The sequence below is a fragment of the Pan troglodytes genome, chromosome 7 (assembly GCF_028858775.2).
Source record: "Pan troglodytes isolate AG18354 chromosome 7, NHGRI_mPanTro3-v2.0_pri, whole genome shotgun sequence".
NCBI lineage: Eukaryota > Metazoa > Chordata > Mammalia > Primates > Hominidae > Pan > Pan troglodytes.
The window spans coordinates 134565012-134581248 of record NC_072405.2 but is presented as its reverse complement, the minus strand read 5'-3'; the positions used below and the strand labels follow the sequence as shown (position 1 = coordinate 134581248).

The following is a 16237-nucleotide window of genomic DNA, read 5'->3' as shown; positions in this document are numbered from 1 at the left end:
CAAAAGGATGAAGATTTTTAAGTCTGTTTTGTTCACTGCTGTAACCCCAGAAGCTAGAATGGTGCCGACACTTCATAAGTATCCAGTACATATTTAGTAAGTAATTACGTGAGTTATCTATTTCTCAGGAGGAACCTATGAGGTGAATGTTATTCTTCCTACCTCACAGATGGGGAAACTAAGACTCAGATCTTGGATAATTTTGAGGATATTTTCGTTTGTGGGGCCACCATCTGAGGCTCATAGGTAAAGAAATATGCTGAAATGAATCATTTCACAAGGAAAATATGAATAAAATAACATTGATTTAGCTCAGTTTTGCTTTTGGAAGGCAGTTATATGGACTCTATCATGGACTTGCTTCTCTGAATAGTATGCTTAATCCTCGTTTCCCATTCGCATTTGTGTTAGGGAGAAATTATCCTTATGGGCCCTGAGGCACGGATGGGAGGGAGCAGACCATGAGGACACACTTACCAGGAACCAGGTCTTTATGCAAATGTTCTCTCAGTTCCTCCTTACCCTAACCTGGTTATTATTCCATCTCTCAGGTGAAAACACCAAGTCTGAAGCCAAGAGCAGAGCTGGCATTTCCCAGGCTACATGATGAAGGTGAAGCTGCCTATCTTTTCTGCTTCCCATTTTTTTTTCTTTTTCTTATTTATTTATTTTATTTATTTATTTTTTGAGACAGAGTCTCACTCTATTACCCAGGCTGGAGTGCAGTGGTGCGATCTTAGCTCACTGCAACCTGTGCCCCCGGGTTCAAGTGATTTTCATGCCTCTGCTTCCCAGGTGGCTGGGACTACAGGCACATGACACCACGGCTAATTTTTTTTTTTTTTTTGAATGGAGTCTTGCTCTGTCGCCCAGGCTGGAGTGCAATGGTGCGGTCTTGGCTCACTGCAACCTCCACCTCCCGGATTCAAGTGATTCTCCGGCCTCAGCCTCCCAAGTGGCGGGATTAAAGGTGCGTGCCACCATGCCTGGCTAATTTTTGTATTTTTAGTAGAGACGTGGTTTCACCATTTTGGCCAGGTGTTCTGAAACTCCTGGTTTCAAGGGATTCACCTGCCTCAGTCCCCCAAAGTGCTGGGATTATGGGTGTGAGCCACCTCAACCGGCCTGCTTCCCTTTCTCCCTCTCCCACTCCCCCTATGCCTCCCCCCTGCTTCCCCTCCTTCTCCATCTCCCTCTTTTTTTTGAGATGGAGTCTTGCTCTATCGCCAGGCTGGAGTGCAGTGGGGTGATCTCAACTCACTGCAACCTCTGCCTCCCAGGTTCAAGTGATTCTCCTGCCTCAGCCTTCCAAGTAGCTGGGATTACAGGCGTGTACCACCATGCCCAGGTACCCATTTCTTTATGAGGTTATTCACATGCTCAGCTCTTTGGCAGAGGAGTCTTTGTCACTGTTGTATCTTCAGTGCCCAGCAGAGCATCAGGTATGCAGTAGGTGCTTAACAAATGTCAGCTGAGTTGATGAAATTTCCTCAAAGCAAATTCACAGGCACATCCTATTTTAAAACACTCTCAACTCCTTGTTCCCGCCTTTCTGTTGAGAATTCATTGTGCAATCTGACCAGGCAGGAAGTGAAATGGGGATTGTTGTGGGTTTTGTCCGCTGACAGCAAGGCCCAGATGGTGACTAATTGGCCATTATTTATTTTGCTCGTATGCAGCATTTTCGGTTTTCTGTCGCCCTTTGATTGATTGGGTGGCTCCTGGCTGCAGGTGGGTCCATTTTATGCTTGGTTGGTGAGTCCCACAAAGGCCCATTAAATCAATTAAGTTGGCCGGTGTGAGAAAATCTGGGAGGGGGCAGGGAATCTGCCTGGGTTTGCTTGTCAGATAAATCCTTCCGGATCACGGGGCTGCCACGGGAGTGGCTTCCACCCCACCATCTCCTGTCCTGGGTGCTCTGGGGAGATGAGTCTGGATCCTACCTGGATTCTGCCTCCAAGGTGAGCAGCCTCAAGTGGAGATGGGACCTCTACACATCACTGAGAACCAGGGACAAGGTGTGAAGTGCTGTAGGAGCAGTGCCGAGAAAACACTCTGACAGTTTAGAGAAGGGAGTGGAGACACCTGTTGGGGCTTGGGGTGCAGTGATGGTGAGCACAGGGTGATAAGGAAGATTTTCTGGAAGAGATGGTGTTTGACCCGGAAGGTTGGTGGGATTGGATATGCAGAGAAGATGGGAAAAGCACTCCAGGAAGCAGGTGTTTCCTAAGCCATGGCAGAGTTTGGGAAGTGTAGAGAGTGTAAGTTAAAGAGCAAGTAGCTCCTCCTGGCTGAAGCAAAAGGCACATGGAAGGAAAAAACTTACATGTGAAGTGAAATCTTTGGAATAGGTTTTAGGAAGCCCAAATGCTAGGCTGGGAGGAAGGTAGGTGCAGTGGCAGAGAGTCCTGGCTTTGGAGTCTGACCTTCTGGATTGGATATGTGGCTTGCTAGCTAAGGGACCCTGGGCAGCTGCCTTGCTAGGCATCAAAGCACATAGAACTTGCCTTCTCTTTGATCCTATTGTGAAGCTGCAACAAGGATTCAAATAATCCATGGAAAGCACTTTGCTTGGGTGCCTGGTAAGGATTTCATAGATGGTAACAGCTGTATTTTTTTGTTGTTGTTATTATTAGACAGTGAAATTTCCTGAAAGCTTATGTTGAGATATTTTGGAAAGGAAGGTGGGTGAAAAAACAATCTAAGAATCTACTTTGGAATTATCCCAAAAGGTCTGGGATCTTTTTTTCACCTGTCTTGTGAGCATCTTTTTATTTATTTATTATTTTTGAAACAGAATCTCACTCTGTCACCCTGACTGGAGTGCAGTGGCACAATCATAGCTCACTGTATCCTCAAACCCCCCAGGCTCAAGAGATCCTCCCACCTCAGTTTCCCAAGTAGCTGAAACTACAGGTGGTGCCACTGCACTCAGCTAATGTTGCTTGCTATGTTGCCCAGGTTGGCCTTGAACTCCTTGCCTCAAATGTTCCTCCTGCCTTGGCCTCCCAAAATGCTGGGATTACAAGCATGTGCCACTGCACCTGGCTATGAGCATTTTTATTAATGATGAGTTGTTTATTTTGGCTGCTTCAAGGGCATAAAACCATTTATCCCAAGTCATAGTCAACCATTGTGTGGGAGGTCATATTGAATTTGACTTTTAAACAACTAGAGAGTTTAGGTAGGAAGAACAGCTCAGTTCCAAGTTCGCTTTAAGATTTATTGAGCATTGGATGGACCAGGCAAGATGGCTGAATAGGAGGAGCTCTGGTCTGCAGCTCCCAGTGAGACCAGCACAGAAGGTGGGTGATTTCTGCATTTCCAACTGAGGTGCTTGGTTGATCTCATTGGGACTGGTTAGACAGGGGGTACAGCCCATGGAGGGTGAGCAGAAGCAGGGTTGCCTCACCCAGGAAGTGCAAGGGGTCGAGGAACTCCCTCCCCTAGCCAAGGGAAGCCATGAGGTATTGTGCCATGAGGGACGGTGCTATCTGGCCCAGATACTACGGTTTTCCCATGGTCTTTGCAACTCACAGACCAGGAGATTCCCTCAGGTGCCTACACCACCAGGGCCCTGGATTTCAAGCACAAAACTAGGCGGCTATTTTGGCAGACCCCGAACTAGCTGCAGGAGTTTTTTTTCTTACCCCAGTGGTGCCTGGAACACCAGTGAGACAGAACCCCATTCACTACCCTGGAAAGGGGGCTGAAGTGAGGGAGCTGACTGGTCTTGCTCAGTGGATCCCACCCCCATGGAGCCCAACAAACTAAGATCCACTGGCTTGAAATTCTCGCTGCCAGCACAGCAGTCTGAAGTCGACCTGGGACACGTGAGCTTGCTGGGGGATGGGGCATCCGCCATTACTGAGGCTTGAGTAGGCGGTTTTCCCCTCACAGTGTAAACGAAGCCACTGGGAAGTTCTAACTGGGTGCAGAACCAACCCACTACAGCGCAGCAAAGCCACTGTAGCCAGACTGTCTCTCTAGATTCCTCCTCTCTGGGCAGGGCATCTCTGGAAGAAAGGCAGCAGCCCCAGTCAGGGGCTTATAGATAAAACTCCTGTCTCCCTGAGACAGAGCACCTGGGGGAAGGGGCGGCTGTGGGCGCAGCTTCATCAGACTTAAACATTCCTGCCTGTCAGCTCTGAAGAGAGCAGCAGATCTCCCAGCACAGCCCTCGAGCTCTGCTAAGGAACAGATTTCCTCCTCAAATGGGTCCCTGACACCCGTGGCTCCTGACCGGGAGACACATCCCCGGGGGGTCGACAGACACCTCTTACGAAAGAGCTCTGGCTGGCATCTGGTGGGTGCCCCTCTGGGATGAAGCTTCCAGAGGAAGGAGCAGACAGCAATATTTGCTGTTCTGCAGCCTTTGCTGGTGATACCCAGGCAAACAGGGCCTGGAATAGACCTCCAACAAACTCCAGCAGACCTGAAGAAGAGGGGCCTGTTAGAAGGAAAACTAGCAAATAGAAAGCAATAGCATCAACATCAACAAAAAGGATGCCCACACCAAAACCCCATCCAAAGGTCACCAACCTCAAAGATCAAAGGTAGATAAATCCACAAAGATAAAGAAAAACCAGTGCAAAAAGGCGGAAAATTCCAAAAACCAGAATGCCTCTTCTCCTCCAAAGGATCACAACTCCTCACCAGCAAGGGAACAAAACTAGACAGAGAATGAGTTTGATGAATTGACAGAAGTAGGCTTCAGAAGGTAGGTAATAACAAACTCCTCTGAGCTAAAGGAGCATGTTCTAACCCAATGCAAGGAAGCTAAGAACCTTGAGAAAAGGCTACAGTAACTGCTAACTAGAATAACCAGTATACAGAAGAACATAAATTACCTGGTGGAGCTGAAAAACACAGCACGAGAACTTTGTGAAGCATACACAAGTGTCAATAGCTGAATCGATCAAGCAGAAGAAACGATATCAGAGATTGAATAAAGTGTGAAGACAAGATTAGAGAAAAAAGAATGAAAAGGAATGAACAAAGCCTCCAAGAAACATGGGACTATGTGAAAAGACCAAACCTATGTTTGGTTGGTGTACCCGAAAGTGACGGGGAGAATGGAATCAAGTTGGAAAACACACTTCAGGATATTATCCAGGAGAACTTTCCCAACCTAGCAAGATAGGCCAACATTCAAATTCAGGAAATACAAAGAACACCACAAAGATACTCCTCAAGAAGAGCAACTCCAAGACACATAATCGTCAGATTCACTAAGGTTGAAATGAAGGAAAAAATGTTGAGGGTAGCCAGAGAGAAAGGTCGGGTTACCCACAAAGGGAAGCCCATCAGACTAACAGTGGATCTCTCAGCAGAAACTCTACAAGCCAGAAGAGAGTAGGGGCCAATATTCAACATTCTTAAAGAAAAGAATTTTCAACCCAGAATTTCATATCTAGTCAAACTAAGCTTCATAAGCAAAAGAGAAATAAAATCCTTTACAGACAAGAAAATGCTGAGGGATTTTGTCACCACCACGCCTGCCTTAACAAGAGCTCCTGAAGGAAGCACTAAACATGGAAAGGAAAAATCAGTACCAGCCACTGCAAAAACATACCAAAATGTAAAGATCATCGACACTATAAAGAAACTACATCAACTAATGGGTAAAATAACCAGCTAGCATCATGACAGGATCAAACTGACATATAAAAATATTAACCTTAAATGTAAATGGGCTAAATGCCCCAATTAAAAGACAGACTGGCAAATTGGATAGAGTTAAGACCCATTGGTGTGCTGTATTCAGGAGACCCATCTCAGGTGCAAAGATACACACAGGCTCAAAATAAAGAAACGGAGAAATATTTACCAAGCAAATGGAAAGGAAAAAAAGAAAGCAGGGGTTGCAATTCTAGTCTCTGATAAAACAGACTTTAAGCCAACAAAGATCAAAAAAGACAAAGAAGAGGATTACATAATGGTAAAGGGATCAATGCAACAGGAAGAGTTAATACCCTAAATATATATGTACCCAATACAGGAGCATCCAGATTCATAAAGCAAGTTCTTAGAGACCTACAAAGAGACTTAGACTCCCACACAATAATACTGGGAGACTTTAACTCCCCACTGTCAATATTAGACAGATCAACGGACAGAAAATTAACAATGATATTCAGGACTTGAACTCAGCTCTGGACCAAGCAGACCTAATAGACATCTACAAAACTCTTCACCCCAAATCAACAGAATATACATTCTTCTCAGCACCACATAGCACTTATTCTAAAATTGACCACATAATTGGAAGTAAAACACTCCTCAGCAAATGCAAAAGAATGGAAATCATAACAGTCTCTCAGACCACAGTGCAATCAAATTAGGACTCAGGATTAAGAAACTCACTCAAAAGCGCACAACTACATGGAAACTGAGCAACCTGTTCCTGAATGACTACTGGGCAAATAACGAAATTAAGGCAGAAATAAATAAGTTCTTTGAAACCAATGAGAACAAAGACACAATGTACCAGAATCTCTGGGACACAGCCAAAAAAGTGTTTAGAGGGAAATTGATAGCACTAAATGCCCACAAGAGAAAGTAAGAAAGATCTAAAATCGACACCCTAACATCACAGTTAAAAGAACTAGAGAAGAAAGAGCAAACAAATTCAAAAGCTAGCAGAAGACAAGAAATAACTAAGATCAGAGCAGAACTGAAGGAGATAGAGACATGAGAAACCCTTAAAAAAATCAATGGATCTAGGAGCTGGTTTTTTGAAAAGATTAACAAAGTAGACCACTAGCCAGACTAATAAAGAAGAAAAGAGAGAAGAATCAAATAGACACAATAAAAAGTGATAAAGGGGATATCACCCCGATCCCACAGAAATACAAACTACCATCAGTGAATACTATAAACACCTCCATGCAAATAAACTAGAAAATCTAGAAGAAATGGATAAATTCCTGGTCACATACACCCTCCCAAGTCTAAGCCAGAAAGAAGTCAAATCCCTGAATAGACCAATAACAAGTTCGGAAATTGAGGCAGTAATTAATAGCCTACCAACCAAAAAAAGCCCAGGACCAGATGGATTCACAGCCGAATTCTACCAGAGGTACAAAGAGGAGTTGGTACCATTCCTTCTGAAATTATTCCAAACAATAGAAAAAGAGGGACTCCTCCCTAACTCATTTTATGAGGCCAGGATCATCCTGACATCAAAACCTGGCAGAGACACAGCAAAAAAGAGAAAACTTCAGGCCAATATCACGATGAACATCGGTGCAAAAATCCTCAGTGAAATACTGGCAAACCGAATCCAGCAGCACATTAAAAAGCTTATCCACCATGATCAGGTTGGCTTTATCCCTGGGATGCAAGGCTGGTTCAACACACACAAATCAATAAATGTAATCCATCACATAAACAGAACCAATGAAAAAACCGCATGATTATATCGATAGATGCAGAAAAGGCCTTCGATAAAATTCAACACCCCTTCATGCTAAAAACACTCAATAAACCAGGTATTGATGGGGAACATATCTTGAAATAATAAGAGCTATTTATGACAAACCCACAGCCAATATCATACTGAATGGGCAAAAGCTGGAAGCATTCCCTTTGAAAACCGGCATAAGACAAGGATGCCCTCTCTCACCATTCCTATTCAACATAGTATTGGAAGTTCTGGCCAGGGCAATCAGGCAACAGAAAGAAATAAAGGTTACTCAAATAGGAAGAGAGGAAGTCAAATTGTCTTTGTTTGCAGATGACATGATTGTATAGTAAGAAAACTCCATCGTCTCAGCCCCAAATCTCCTTAAGCTGATAAGCAATTTCAGCAAAGTCTCAGGATACAAAATCAATGTGCAAAAATCACAAGCATTCCTATACACCAATAATAGACAGAGAGCCAAATCATGAGTGAACTCCCATTCACAATTGCTACAAAGAGAATGAAATACCTAGGAATACAACTTACAAGGGCTGTGAAAGACCTCTTCAAGGTTAACTACAAACCATTGCTCAGGGAAATAAGAGAGGACAGAAACAAATGGAAAAACATTCCACACTTGTGGATAGGAACAATAAATATTATGAAAATGGCCATACTGCCCAAAGTAATTTACAAATTCAACGCTATTCTCATCAAGCTACCATTGACTTTCATCACCGAATTAGAAGAAACTACTTTAAATTTCATATGAAGAAAAAAACAGCCTCTATAGCCAAGACAATCCTAGGCAAAAAGAACAAAGCTAGAGGCATCATGCTACCTGACTTCAAACTATACTGCAAAGCTACAGTAACCAAAATATCATGGTATTGGTACCAAAACAGATATATAGATGAATGGAACAGAACAGAGGCCTCAGAAATAACACCACACATCTACAGCCATCTGATCTTTGACAAGCCTGACAAAAACAAGCAATGGGGAAAGGATTCCCTATTTAATAAATGGTGTTGGGAAAACTGACTAGCCATATGCAGAAAACTGAAACTGGACCCCTTCCTTAAACCTTATACAAAAATTAACTCAAGATGGATTAAAGATTTAAATTTAAGACCTAAAACCATAAAAACCCTAGAAGAAAACCTAGGGAATACCATTCAGGGCACAGGCATGGGCAAAGACTTCATGACTAAAACACCAAAAGCAATTGCAACAAAAGCCAAAATTGACAAATGGGATCTAATTAAACTAAAGAGCTTCTGCACAGCAAAAGCAAGTATCATCAGAGTGAACAGGAAACTACAGAATGGGAGAAAATGTTTGCAATGTATCCATCTGACAAAGGGCTAATATCCAGAATCTACAAGGAACTTAAATTTACAAGAAAAAAGCAACCCCATCAAAAAGTGGGTGAAGGATATGAACAGACAATTCTCAAAAGAAGACATTTATGTGGCCAACAAACATATGAAAAAATGCTCATCATCACTGGTCATTAGAAAAATGCAAATCAAAACCACTATGAGATATCATCTCACGCCAGTCAGAATGGCGATCATTAAAAAGTGAGGAAACAACAGATGCTGGAGAGGATGTGGAAAAATAGGAATGCTTTTACACTGTTGGTGGGAGTGTAAATTAGTTCAACCATTGTGTAAGACACTATGGTGATTCCTCAGGGATCTAGAACCATAAATACCATTTGATCCAGCAATCTCATTACTGGGTATATACCCAAAGCATTATAAATCATTCTATGAAGACACATGCACATGTATGTTTATTGCAACACTATTCACAATAGCAAAGACTTGGAACCAACCCAAATGGCCATCAATGATAGGCTGGATAAAGAAAATGTGGCATGTATACACCATGGAATACTATGCAGCCATAAAAATTGATGAGTTCATGTCCTTTGCAGGGACATAGACGAAGCTGAAAACCATCATTCTCAGCAGACTAACACAGGAACAGAAAACAAAATACTGCGTGTTCTCATTCATAAGTGGGAGTTGAACAATGAGAACTTATGGGCACAGGGAGGGGAACGTCACATACTGGGGCCTGTTGGGGGATGGAGGGCAAGGGAAGGGATAGCATTAGGAGAAAGACCTAATGTAGATGACGGGTTGCTGGGTACAGCAAACCAACATGGCACGTGTATACCTATGTAACAAACCTCCATGTTCTGCACTTGTATCCCAGAACTTAAAGTATATATATAAAAAAGGATTTATTGAGTACTGCATATGTGCCAAATAGTAAGTCAAGCAGTGACAATACAAAGATCAGTGGCTCATGGTCTCTGCCCCCAAGTATCTTAACTGGGTAGAGAACACTGACATGAAAGTAAACAGAAAACATGGTAGCTTTGGTAAAATAAATTCGTATAGGTTCACAATTTTGGAAATAACTCTAGATAAAATACTTACTACGACCTGGTGACAGCATACCTAGGTCCACATTTGTAAAAGTAAAACATATCCCTTTCATAGTTAAATCAGTAAATTCAAAAATATGGAGTTACGGCAATGAAAGCAATAGAATTATGAATCTTTTCTTTTTTTCTTTCTTTCTTTCTTTTTTTTTTTTTTTGAGACAGAGTCTAACTTTGTTACCCAGGCTGGAGTGCAGTGGTGCGATCTCGGCTCACTGCAACTTCCGCCTCCTGGGTTCAAGCGATTCTCCTTCTTCAGCCTCCCAAGTCGCTGGGATTACAGGTGCCGACCACCACACCTGGCTAATTTTTGTATTTTTAGTAGAGACAGGGTTTCACCATGTTGACCAGGCTATTCTCGAACTCCTGACCTCAGGCAATCTGCCCGCCTCAGCCTCCCAAAGTGCTGGGATTACAAGCGTGAGCTACCGTGCCCGGACAGAACTATAAATCTTATAGAGCAAGACACTCTCGAGTTTTGTTCTGTTCTGAGCACCTATCGTTCAATTCTAGGAATTCTGGAGACACTTGAGACACCACGGGGTGGACAGGTTGACAAGCAATTGAATACTCCCTGCACACTCAGACATAATGATTCACTTAGAGAGGGAAGGAGCAGACATTGTCTTATTGCCTCCTCTGAGCCTGGCACTGTATGTGCACAGCATTGTACATAGGCCATCTCCTTTGTCATTCAACAATAACCCTATGGAATGGAAATTATTATCCTCATTTTATAGACAAAGTAACAGAACCAGAGGAGCTAAGCAATTTTCCAAAGGTCACAGAGCTGATAAGTGGCAGAGCCAGGGTTGGGACACAGGTGTGTTCAAAGCCCTTTCTGCTTTTACATTCCAGACTCTCTAATACACATGCTTTCAGTTGGCAAGGAACAATTTTTAATCAATCTAATGAAGATGCATTGCACTCTCACAAAGAAATGTTCCCTTTGAGATGACTCATTGATCATCCACTGTATGTGAGGAGGGAAGGTGGAGGTGGCAGTTGCTTCTCTTTTCCACAGAGTGTCTCGATTTATCCCCTGTTTCTGACTGCCCGGCACCCCAGCTAGGCCCCTTCTCTAATCCTGGCTGCTTCTGGGACAGTCTCCCTCTAAGCAGTACTGAGACGCGAGGGCTTCAGTTCCATGGCAGAGTTGCCCCCATCCCTGGGCCAGCCAGCATTTGCCATACCGCTGGAGAGACATCTGACCCAGCACAGTGCAGATGCTGACTGGCTCTGTGCTGAGCAGTCCAGCAGTTCCCTGTCTCCTGAGATCCACACAAGTCGGAATTGACTAAAAACTGGATGTGGCAGTAAGAAAAATAAAGGTAATCATGCTGCACACTTACATCATTTTATAGCTTAGAGTGAGCTTTCTCATGCCTTCGTAAGGGTAGCCAGGCACTGTATTAATCCTCACAACAGCATTACAAGGTAAGTGCTCTTATCATTCCTATTTTACTGAAGATGTAACTGAAGCACAGAGAGACTACAGGGTTTACCCAAGGTCACAAAGATGAAATGTGGCAAAACTAGGACTCAAATGCAGCCTGGCCCCAAAAGTCAACACAATCATTAAAGGACACTACCCTTTGTTGGGTCAGATAGTATCACCCACGTGGACCCTTCTACCTCCACTTGCCCGTGACTTTGTTGATCTGTGAAGTTCTCCATTGGGTTAGACGTGTCTATACACACTGGAAACTGACTGGGTAGTTACAGGAAGGGAGAGGGCACAGTGAGAACAGGCACCTTTGGATCTGGAGTGGGAGTGAAATGAAGTAAGGGAAAGCTCTGTCCTCTCAGATGGAGAGCCAAGGTGATGTGAGCAGGCCATAGTAGGCATTTCCAGTTGCCAAAAGGATCGAGTGGGCACAGGACATTCTTTCAACCAAATGCAAATGAAAAATATTTTTACAGATGAAGCAAAGGAAATTACATTTCCTATAGACTCATAGCCTGCTCACTCACAGGTCTCTTTTTTTTTTATGGGTGTTACTTGCATGGATAGTAGAGGGCAGAAGAAAAGGCACAAGTTAAACTTCTTTTCTCCATGTATGAGTCGGGATCCTTGAAATTAAATTCATTTCTGCTCCTTGAGTCATGAGCTGAATGCTATGCACCTGGCACGTTTGCTGGTGGGTATAAATAGTCTAGTGGGGTGGGGGTGGGGCACTCTGCTGAATTAGTGTCTCCCAACCCTTCTTCTGCTGAGGACACTCCAAACCACACCTTTCCATCAGCTTTACCCCAGCCTCTCTCAAACGCGTTCTATTCAGCTATTTGAAACTTTTCCTAATCCTGTAGTTCATGAACAACTGTAGAGTGAACATTTAGTGAATGTTTAGAATGGTTCTGTGACGATGCATACAATTGTAAGGCTTGTCACACATCCCCCAGAAGCTTACCATTTGGTGGAGATAAACACATAGGACAATTAGTAAATGCGACACCGATGACCTTCTGCTCTCACCAAGGATAATGTCCTTATCTTAGCTTTCTTTTTGATAATGCTAACTCCAGCACTTTTCTCTTGGACCTTCATAAGATTGTCATATTCTAGTTTTCCTCTTCTTTCTCTTTTTCTCCTATCTTTCATTTCTCCTCCCCAAATTAGGTTTCCAAGTGCCAGTTCTTATCTATCTGTTTATTCTCTTGAGTCAGGTTTCTAGTTCCAATGAAGTAATTTGTATTACACTAACCTACCCCACATAATGATGAGACCAATTTTTTTTTTTTTTCTTGAGATGGAGTTTTGCCCTGTTGCCCAGGCTGGAGTGCAGTGATGCGATCTTGACTCACTGCAACCTCTGCCTCCCGGGTTCAAGCGATTCTCCTGCCTCAGCCTCCTGAGTAGTTGGGATTACAGGCATGTGCCACCATGCCTGGCTAATTTTTGTATTTTTAGTAAAGACGGGGTTTTGCCATGTTGGCCAGGCTGGTCTCGAACTCCTGACCTCAGGTGATCCACCCACTTTGGCCTCCCAAAGTGCCGGGATTACAGGCATGAGCCACTGCGCCCAGGGAGACTGAATATTTAAAAACACATTTGAAAGCTTTGGAGAACAATCAACACAGTCAGGAAGCCCAGGAGCTATGATCCTTGAGAGACGGGCAGCAAATCAAATGAACTCCACATCTGCCACATGTAATTACGCTCTGAGGATGTTTTTTTCATTCTCAGCAAGGGGACTAAAGCCCAAGCAGAAAGCATCACTCCCCCTCCCCCTGCCCCACTGTGCTAAGTAGACAGAGGTCTCCTCAGTGTTGGGGACTGCCAGAGAGGAGAGAACCACAGGGAAGTGGGTCCCCAAATATGCAAAAGGATTCCCTGAAGGCATCAGATGATTTCTCAGTTGCACATGTGCAGAGTGAGATTCCAAGATTTCCAGAAGAATATAGCAGCAGGGAGGCTGAAGACGTGAGCAGAGATTTCAGCCATGTACAGTGCTGAGGAGATAGCATTGTCTTACCAAGATAGATAAGGCTTGGTAAACAACACCTTGAGATGTCAGTTAAGACCTCAGGAGGCCCAAGGCATAGGAGTAAGGGCTGTACCCTAGAGCAGTTCTCTCAGAGTAATCACTATGCTCTAAGAGTAAGAGAAGAATTAAAATAGATCAGCAGTAACAAAGCCTACAATGGAACCTGGACAGGCTAAATGTGGTCTACTGGCTCTTTATCTGCTTGAAGAAAAACCTTAACCTTCCTTGGAGAAAAACAACATCATCTAGAGCCTCTACAAGTTTTGGTTCACAATGTCAGGCATCCAATCAAAAATTATAGATCGTCTAAAAACTGAACCACATGTCCAAACCCCAAGAGGAAAAAAGAGATAACAGAAGTAGACATACAGGAGATTCAGAAAATGATCAGGTAGAGCTTTCAAATAACTACATTTTTGATGATTCTGCTTTGGAAAAATCACACCAACAAATAATTCCCTAAGAACATACAAATTATAACTATAGTCAATAGCTGTGCCTAAAGTCCATCTGCTTCTCATGTAGACTGTTAGGCACAGAAACCATATTTGTAATTGGAAGAAAACTGCCATATGTTTCATATGGAATATATAGTAAATTGCAAGATCTATAAAATGGGATGAACAGAGAAGGTCCTTTAGAAAATGAGGTGGGACACACTCCAGGTCTAATCAGATACAACTGTACACAAAGCATCCATAAATTGACAAGAAGTGGAGCTCGCCAATTTAGAGAAGACTTGAAATATAGGAGAAAAATCTCTGCTGGCTCTTTTTTTAAAAAACAACCTTGAGAAGGCTCATCTTGTCTCTAGTCTTTAATCATGACTTTAAGGTAGGTAGTTCCCAACTCTTTAGCATTTCCAGAAATTCAGGCCTGATTTTCCAGCTTTCTGATGTGTGTGTGCACCTGTGTGGCCCCTTGAACTCTCATACTCAGTATGCCCTACACTGAGCTAATCACTGTGTCTCCTAGACTTGCTTGCCCTTCTTTCTGTTAAGGGCACCACCATTTTCCCTCATTTCTAGGCTTAGGGCTGTAATCATATTTGGCTCCTTCTTCTTCCCTAAAATCTCCTATAATTAATTTTTCTTCTCCCTATTCCCAATCCTAGGTAGGTCTTGGTGTGCCTCTTACCTGGGCCATAGACATTGTCTCTTTTTAAAAATGGAGACATAATTCACACACTATATTTAAAGATTACAATTCAGTAGCTTTAGTATATTCATAAAGATGAGTGATTATCACCAATATATATTTCTATATATGGCCTCCGTAGGGAGGCTGAGATACGGGGAAAACAAAGTCACCAGGATTATAAGGTGGGTGAGGGGAGTTGAGGACCCTTCATGGTTGGCTTTCCAAGCAGGGAGGGCCAGGACACAAAAGCCCCAGCATCCTGTTGTAATGTTGAGCTTACATCTTGGTGGCACTTTTCATCTTTTTAAATTGAAGACTCATGGCACACTGTGAGGCAAACAAGTCAAGTGTTATTACACCCACTTGAAAGAAGAAGAAACAGGGTCCCACTGAGAGGTGCCAAGATTTGTCCAAGGTTACATGACTGGTTCTTGCAGCTCTGGTCTGGGCTTTGGCCCACGCTGTCTCCACTGGGCCACATCTTTTCCAGAGTAAAGAGATGTTTTACTCTATCTTGGGGGATGTAAATACATAAATTAGAGAGGATCTGGATGTGAAGCTGGCTCATTTCTTTTAAACTGTTTCTCAAGCACAGAGTAAACACTGAACTTGGACTTGGCTATTTGAATTCAGTTCTGCCATTTATCAGTCATGTGATCTTGAGGATGTCATTGAACATTTCGGAGACTCAGTTTTCTCACCTGTAAAACTGAAATGATAATACTTATCTCCCAAATTTGCTGTGAGGATTAAATCAGATAACACCTACTTAATGCTATGAAAACTGTTAAGTATTAGATGAAGAGAGGTCGTTATGCTTTTTCTTTGACAGTAATGGATTCTGCAGATGGGGTTACAGGACTGTTCTTATGCAAGGGCTGTCTCAAGCTAATGAAAATATTTATTCACTTGCTCATTTATCTCTCCAACAAATAATTATCCAGAGCAAATTATATGCTGTTCTAGAGTGATGAATAAGATGGGAAATCAATCAGATAAAGTCCCTGTTGTCACTGAGCTTATATTCTTAGGAGAAGACAAATCTAAACTGGTAGACAAATAATTTCAAACAGTAGTAAGTGCTGTGAAGGAACTAAACATGGGAATGTAATAGTGACAGCAGGGGGTGGGTCCTTCAGGCAGGCTTGTTGGGGCAACAAAACCAGCTAAGACCCCGAGTTTTTCTCCATCCCCTGGCAGTTTCTCAACTAGATGAATTCCTGGAAAATTCTGCAGAATGAGTTCTTACAGATTTCATTTGATCATAAAGATTGCTGTTCTGTTCTGTTCTTCACTTCCCTGGCTGTCCAGCCAGAATCAGCACAGAATACTTTGCTCTGATGAGTCTGTAGAATTTGGGGGAAGGGGCAGAGTGAGGCTCAGGCAAAGCGAGCTGATCCAGCCTGTGGTAAATTGATTTCTCTCTCAATATTCAGTCACAGCATCTCCTTTTGCATTCCAGTGCACACCGGATTTCACAAATTGGGACTAGTTCTGAATCATCACATTTTGCCCTTCTGAGTTCTATGACGGTCTCTTGACCAGGCTTCTGAACTGAATTCCAGGGCAGCCCTTGGAGTATGGCAAACTGGGAGGGCAGGAGATGGGCCTTTGGACGTCTCTTTTAATTTTGAAGCTGTTTGATAAAGTTAGAAGTTTGTGGTATAATGGAAGTGCATGTTTGTTTACATTTTCAATGCTTTCCTGTGCAAATATAAGCATCTCTCTGGTGGCTGTTGGTCC

General features: G+C 43.0%; 1 long non-coding RNA gene across 1 annotated transcript in view; it reads left to right on the top strand.

Moving 5' to 3' along the window:
• Positions 1-1802: 1802 nt before the first annotated feature.
• Positions 1803-16237, top strand: part of LOC104007745 (uncharacterized) — a gene marked incomplete at its 5' end in the record, with an annotated part of 54235 nt that continues 39800 nt past the window's right edge. The window contains one exon of the long non-coding RNA XR_008536939.2: positions 1803-1961. This is a non-coding gene — a long non-coding RNA (uncharacterized LOC104007745). The remainder of the gene's footprint in view (positions 1962-16237) is intronic.